Source organism: Leptosomus discolor, chromosome 5 (genome assembly GCF_034619465.1).
Source record: "Leptosomus discolor isolate bLepDis1 chromosome 5, bLepDis1.hap2, whole genome shotgun sequence".
NCBI lineage: Eukaryota > Metazoa > Chordata > Aves > Leptosomiformes > Leptosomidae > Leptosomus > Leptosomus discolor.
The window spans coordinates 30,147,915-30,155,553 of record NC_141395.1 but is presented as its reverse complement, the minus strand read 5'-3'; positions in this window follow the sequence as shown (position 1 = coordinate 30,155,553).

The window sequence follows — 7,639 nt, the reverse complement described above, 5'->3', positions numbered from 1 at the left end:
TGTCCTTGGCCCAATTTCTTTGTTGTTCCTGCAGAGTGCTAATATGAAAGGATAGTGTAGGGCATTGTGATAAAGAGGGTACAGAGGTTGAACAGCTCATTTCACTACTGTCACTGCATATAACAGGCCTGAAAGCAGCTCCTAGGAACAGTATAGGGTTTTTTGCTTTCCTCTATCATGTAGTGCAGCCTTTGCTTGCGAGGAGTTCATGCCACGGGCTATCAGATTTCCTAATCAGAATGACCAGAAATACGGTTTTCATAAGGCACTTCTCTGCGCATGGAACTGTGTGCGTAAGAAGTGACGTTACTTTGTGCTCTGTTCCTGATTTTGTTACTGATGGTTAGTCTGCATTTTTTGCAGTGACTGGTATTTTACCAGTCTGCTGCAATATTGAAATTGCACCTCTTTTCACAATCTCTTTCTCCCCCTCCCCCTTTCCTGTTATTGGAAATATAATAATTGAGCCCTGCAGATACGTTGTAAAAAGTAACTTCTAGCACCTCCAGGTCTCTGGCTAAAAAATCAGATCTGACACAAATCATTGTAGCAAGTTGTAGGTCTGAGTCTAGCCCACGAGGTAGGTGTTGCTGCTGCACACATCAGTTTTATTGGTGCAGCCAAGACGCGTATGGGTGTCCACAGAATCTCCTGCAGGAGGGAGGCCTTGCTGGAGCTCTGCTGAGGTGGAAAGTATTTATTAGGAACCTGCATTTATGTTGCCATGCCAAGAATTTTCTTGCAGGACCATTAAAAATTCTGAATCAGGCTTCAGAAACAGCTGGCTTAAAATCACTATTAAGCAGGCTCATTTTATTTATTGTTTGCTTCTGGAAAACCAGAATGCAAGTAAACCATGTGTTTGAGCTTTACCCTGTTATCATGAGGGACAGAAATGTACTTTTAAGGCACAGGCAACCAGAAGTTCCCATCTGCTTACACAAGCCATGAACTGAGACTGTAAGTGAAACGTGAGGTATTTACGGCCAGACACAAGCAAGCAGCAGTATCAAAAAGGCTTGATTTGGGCACTGTGTTAACCCTAGCACAACAGCCAGCCACAGGAGGTACTCACAGGTTCTCCTGTTGCAAACCAGCAGCGGCCAACAAGCTGCAGACTTGGGAATCCTCCCCCTATCCCGGGCTGGGGTGCAGGAGGCAGACAGAGGAACTGAACTCTGCCAGGGGAGGGAGGGAGGGAGGGAAGCAGGAGGAAAGGCAGGCCGGTTTGTGATCCACCCCTGGTGGGATGCCAGCTGGGAGACCTCTGGCTCCCTGCTGGTGTATGGCAGAGCTGAGCAGCAGCTCTGGCACACTGAGTTTTTCCTCAGCATGCAGCCACGAGGCAAGTGTGCTTAGGCAGTTGCTCCTCTCCTTGGGGGAGACAGGCATAGCCCAGCTGCAGTTCAGGGTGGCTGTCGTGTGTGGTTTCTCCTGCAGCAAAGTGGCTTCTGTGAGCTGCCAAGTAGGTTGCGAGTGTTCAGAGAAGCCAGGTAACACATGAGGGTTGGGTGTCCGCATCACCCTCCTGCACCACCACTGCACAAACCTGCTGCTTTGGGCAGGCTGCTCAGGCTTCTTTGGAAGGACCGCAAGTAGACCCACTGCAAGGATTTACTGGTCTCTGCTCTGAGGATAAGAGACAGCCTGTAGGCTCACCACTATGAAGCATCAGCCTAGCCATGCCAACCATGACTGCCGGAGGTGTCTGCATGCTCCTGCTGAGCAGAGTAAGCCTGACACCCTGGCTGAGCATTGGATGAGGCTTTGGCTGCTAAGAGCAGTGGGGCTTGGGGCTTTGCCCAGCTTTGCTTTCTCTATCTTCTCAAAGATCACATCCTATCTCTCAGTGATGGCTCTCTGGCGCTCCTGGAGGCAAAGTCAGGCTGAATGCGAGGTGCAATGAATGAAGACAGGATGGCACAACTGAGACAAACTGAGCTCTGGTTGAGATGTAACCAAACTAGTTAAAAGCTCCCCTGCCCCCCCATGGCTGAATGCAAGGAGGATTCAGAACACTGCTTGATCCATTCTTTTGAAGTAGATGTTTTCCCAAATCAGACAATCCCATGCTCCCACTTCACACACTCTGCTAAAGTTAATTAGTTAAACTACAGAGCTCGTATGTATATGTGGAGAGAGAAGCAAAATCATTTTGTCACTGCCTTTCAGTGAATGAATAAGCCATGCCAACACGCTTTTCACAATCTCTTCAGCTTTTCTAAATGTTACAAAAACAAACAGAAGCAAAACAAGGTGGTAGGCCTGAATCAGAAGGAGCGAACGCTCTTCTCTCTTAAGTGAAGAGCATCTATAGTTATATGCCTATTCATGACATATACAGGATGTTTGTCATCCTAAAACATGGCCATACAGTCTATATAATTTGAAATATTGTCATTTATCAAATTAATTTGTAATGTCAATTGAAATAAATATTTTACAGTCTACAGTTCCGTTATACTTGCAGGACAGAAATTGTACCGGTGGCTTGTAGGAGCAATCAGTTCTTAATGTTTGTAAATCGAGAGTTTCCTTCTGTAGTTAGTACGCATTCTTCTGCCCTGGGACTACAGAAACACATTACATCTCTATACACAACACAAATACAGATGATTCTCTGTATTATATTTGCAAGCTCTGTAAATATGTGCTAAAAATACTAAGTTTTTGCAAGATAATTTTAAAGAAAAACTACTTGTTTCCTAAAAGGAAAGAAAGTTTCTGTTGTTGGAGGGAAGGGATTATGTGCAAATTATCATTCAGCATCTTTCTTGTAGGATACCTGGGGAAGATGAAACGCTGTCTTGTCTAACTGAACTAGGTCACTTCTCTTGATGTTATCGAAACCAAAGATTCAGAAATATGGTGGACAACAGGCCCTTCCTGCTGCTCATTCTCTTCCCTCAACAGAACCCAAGAACAGTTGCAGTCACTCCCAGCTGACGAGAGCTCATGTTGGTGAACTTGACATGACTCCAGTTGCCCCTCTCCTTTGGCAGCTGGCCACTCACAGCAAGGTTATCGCCTAGTGTTGCTGCTGTCACTTAACATGTGTTAAATTGATCTGTATGTGTGGAAAAACATGTTGCGTGTAGGTGAACATTTGCACTGGCTTCTAAAGAAATTAACGTCGTACTTCTCCCAGGTAAGTGTGTGTGCCATGAAGGCACAGTGGAAACATCTTTTAAGTCTGCAGTTAAGTGTTGCACTGAGGAACGGGGTTGGTTTGTCAAAAAAGTATTATCTTAATGCCAGTGAGGCACTGAAGCCTCAGGAAGTTATTTATATGACAACTTTTCTTAAAGATTGTACTTCATAAAATGTGGCAGGAAAGCATTTTGGTTTAAGTTGTCTTTTGCTTATTGCATGTAGTTTATGTCCAAGGTCCCATCTGTTGTTTTTTTATTGTTTTAATCTTAATACCTTATTTCAATCTGCTTGCCCCCTCAAATCCCCCCAGATATCCTGGAATATTAACTAGGATCTTACAGATTTTGTGTGAACCAAATTCTATTATATTTGTGCTATTTTTTTGAATGTCTCTTTCTCCTGTTGAACACCCACATAAACAAGCAAAACAAACTCACTCTGCAGGGGAGAGATGAGAAATGCAATGAAATATCCTAGGGCATAATCTAATGTTTAGACTAGACTCCCAGAATCGTTAGTCTTTCAACCTTCGATATTGCTTGCAACAACTGTAGGTAAAAAAACAATTTCAGGCAGTAGATTGCCCCTTTATGTGTGCTGCTTTGCATTAATTTAATTTTGAAATAAGACAAGAACCTACTTGGAGCTACCTGGAGAACAGTCATTTTCCACAAGGTTTGCTATTATTACTATTAACAGAACATTTTTCATACATATTGCGATGAGCAGTGAGCGGTTCTACTCAATCTTTCAGTCCTTAGCACAACAAAACTCCCCAAGTATTAGTTGTTTTGACAGCCGTACGGTGGGATTTGGACCTATGAACTTAGTTAAACCTCTTTGACCCTTGTTGCTCTGCTTTTCATTTGGGCTTACCATTTTGACCACTTCCCTGACTTGTTTACATCCCTGTTTTCAGCAGGTTGCAGATTTGTTCATGCAGCTCTGTGTGTTTTATCAGTCTGCCTTTGAGGGCACCCTTGATATGCTTCCAACATTTGGGTTGATTTGCTTGTATCTGCAGCTTTTACTACACACCCTATTTTAAGGAAGTGCCAACACCTTGCATGTAAGGGGACGTCTGCAACACCGAGATATAATCTCCCAACAGCGACTACACAGCAGTAGTTTTGGCAGGCCTCTGGCTAGGTGCTGAGTGCCTCCAAGCCAGTGGGAGGTGGGAGTGCTCATCACCTCCCCGGGGTGGCACTTCAGCGTGGCACGTGAGCGTACCTGTACCTGCTCAGCTTGTGCGGGCCAACGAGTTGATTAAAATACCAGGTAGAGAGGAGCTGAAGACACAGAGGTGGATCCTGTGTAGGTGGGCTTGTGCGTGACGCCAGTCACTAAAGTGACTGAGGTCACTAAAAGGCTGTTTCAAGTGACACTGGTAGAAGGCTCACACCCTCTGTGATGACAATGATTTTTCATTCCTATTTTTTTTTTGGATTGGTCTTGGCACCATTGCATTAGGATTATGGCCAGAGTAAGGGTGTCATGGACCTGAAGAAAACCCAGCCTAAGGGTTCCCCATGAATCCGTATGAAATGTGTTGTTCAAAGTTGGCCCGGACAACATTTGGCAAAGACTGAAGGCAGAAAGGAGTGCGACAGCTGAAACAAAAGCCAGAGCTTGGGAAGTATCAGTTACAAGAAGAGTCGGGGGGGGGATCTGGATCCAAGTTATTTGGGGCTGGGGTTTTGTTTTGGTTTTTTTGTGTAACTAAAAAAAAGTTTCAAAATTATTTTCAGGGAACTCATAATTCTGCTTTAGTTGTTTCCATTATTTCCATAAGGTGTAGGAGTAAGATCCTGTTGTAACACATTTGTTACAGTTTAAACAAATTAATGTATGAAGTACATGGTGTTTGATTAGGTCTGAGTACGTGACTTTACATGTTGAGCTTTTGTGTCTAATGCACGTAAAGCAATACAACTGCTGATGAGCAGTATACATAAATGCTTTGCTTTATATCTTCATAACAACCACGTGGAGCAGTGGCGTTTTTGCAGTGTGACAGTAATGTGGGAAGTACTATAATTGTCACAGATATCTGCACTCAGAGTCGTGACTTGGCTCCATAATATGCATCATGCAAATAAATAAGAATCGATACCTTTCATTTTTGGCCTCTTGAAAACAGTAACAGGAATTAGAATGTGTTCAGGATGGGTTTTTTTGCTTTAAAAATACCTTTATAGCACACTGCTTCCAAACAACCCCAAGTATTTCCGGGGAGTATGAACCGTGCAAGAGATGAAAGCCTGCTGAGCAACTCTACTGGCAGTGGGTGCTGCCACAGCAGGAAGAACTGCAAAGAGGATTGCATCTTCTGCTCTTGACTGAAAACTGCAGCAAAGAAGTGAAATAAACGCTGCATAGGTTAACCTGCTTTAGGATAACTGTGTGTGGTCCTGGGCTGCCTACAAAGCAGCAGAGAGGTTCCATTTATTTCTCCAGAAGTGCCGGGGTGCTGGTTTTCTACCTCCCGGTCATTTACCTGCAGAACATTGTGAAGCTCAGGTTCTCTTTCTCAATAAATGCATGAAGTCACTGAAGGAATTATGAGATTCCTTCACCTCCAATGCTGGCGGTACACAGCCCAAACAATTCTCTGCCTCTCAGCCGTTCCTGGTGATGGGAGCACTGTCTCCCAGATACGTCCCTAATTAAGTGGGTTACCTGGGATTTTGATACTTTGCTACATTGTACCAGCAGTGCTTGTGGTGGCTGCAAGAGAAGGACTGGGAAGCGGCCCTGTGTGTGACTTAAGTAAATTGCACACTTTAAGAAAGGAATACAATAGGACAGATGGTGATGTGCCAGGCTTCTGGTGACTTCCTGTGACATAGCCACTTTCAGAGGTAGCCCAGGATAATTCTCCACACTGGGCACAACCTCCTGTAGTGAGTTTTGGTTGAGCCATCCAGCTAACCTGCAGGCCACATTACTAGTACTTACAGTACTTGTGAGCAAGCATAATGTCCTTCAAAAGAAAGTTAATTAATCCAGAAAGCAAGAGCTAACTTTCTAACAACCTCATCAGCAGAAATGCACCCATCCTGTTCTTTTCTGCCAGTCTGATTTCTCATAAAAAGCTCTTGACTCTGACAAGAGCTTTAACCTTCAAGGCTTTAGGTAGAGCAGTGTCCAGGCATCCTTAAGAAGGGTCTGTGCACATAGTCTTGCTTTCCAGGTTTGTTAAATTTGTCAGCCATAAGGATGGAGCTCTTCAAAGGGCAAGCTGGGGCTTTTTAAGTGAAGCAGGCTTCAATCAGAAACAGCAAAGGAGAAAGGAGGAGAGAAAAAAAACAAATCCAAGCACAACCAAGCTGAAGAAAAGAGAGAACGGTATGTAATTTGTTGTCACACCATTTGTATCATAGCAATGGTATTCAATTGCAACATGTAACTTGCAGAGCAATTTTGAAAGGAATTTGGGTAAGTTCTGGTAGCCCAGAACAGGCATTTGCAATACTGAGAGAGGATTTATTGGTTCCTTCATGTCTTGAAGGTGCTAAAGCGTATTTACCTTGCATCTAAATAATCCAAACACATGAACTCAGGCCTATTTCATGCATGTATTCTCTTCTCTAACGTATAAACCAGGTTAAGAGGACGCCGGCAGCTAACGAGTATTTTTAAAAGACTGCCGCAAAGACGCAACTAATCTAACGGAGAAAAGCAAACACAGCAATGAAGGGAAAAGAGGGTCAAGTCTGCCCGGATATTACCCGCGTTCGCGGTGCCACCACGGCTCCAAGCTGCGGCCGAGGCGATTGGACAAGCTGCCGCCGAGCCCTCGCCCCCGTGCGGCGCCCTCGGGGCTCACGGCAACCCAGCAGCCCCGCTCCCAGCCCGCGGCCGCTGCGGCCGGACAGCCCCCGGGGCAGGGGCAGCGGCAGCTGCCATCCCTGCCGGGTGCCGGGCTCCCCACGGGACCGCAGGCACCTCGCCCGGGCTCGGCGCCACAGCGGGACGCGGAGGGGCGAGGAGCGGCCTCACGGAGCCCCGAGCGCGCCCTGCGCCCGCCTCGCCGCTCGGCGGCGGGGCCGCGGCCCTGTTTGGCGCCGCGGGGGGCTGGGGGCCGCGCTCGGCCGGCGGGTGCCGGGGCCGCCGCTGCCCGCACCCGCCGGCACGTGCCGCGGGCAACGCGGGGCCCCGCCGGTGGCCGCGTGTCGCTTTAAGCGCTGCCCCTTCCCCCTTCCCCGCGCAGGCTCGGCCACTCAGGAGCGCACTCCACGGCCAATGGACGCGCCGTAGCTGCGCGAGCTGAGGGGCGGCGCGCCCAATGGGAGGGCGCGGGAGGCGGGGCGGGCGGCCGGGGCACTATTGTTGATGAGGCACACGGAGGCTGCGGAGGCAGCGCGGGTCGCCCTGGCTGGCGACGGCGGCGAGGAGGCTGCGGGACCGCCGCTGCCGCCTGAGGCGTTGGACTCCCGCGAGGACCTGCCGGCGCCTCGCACCTGTCCCTTCCTTCCCCGCC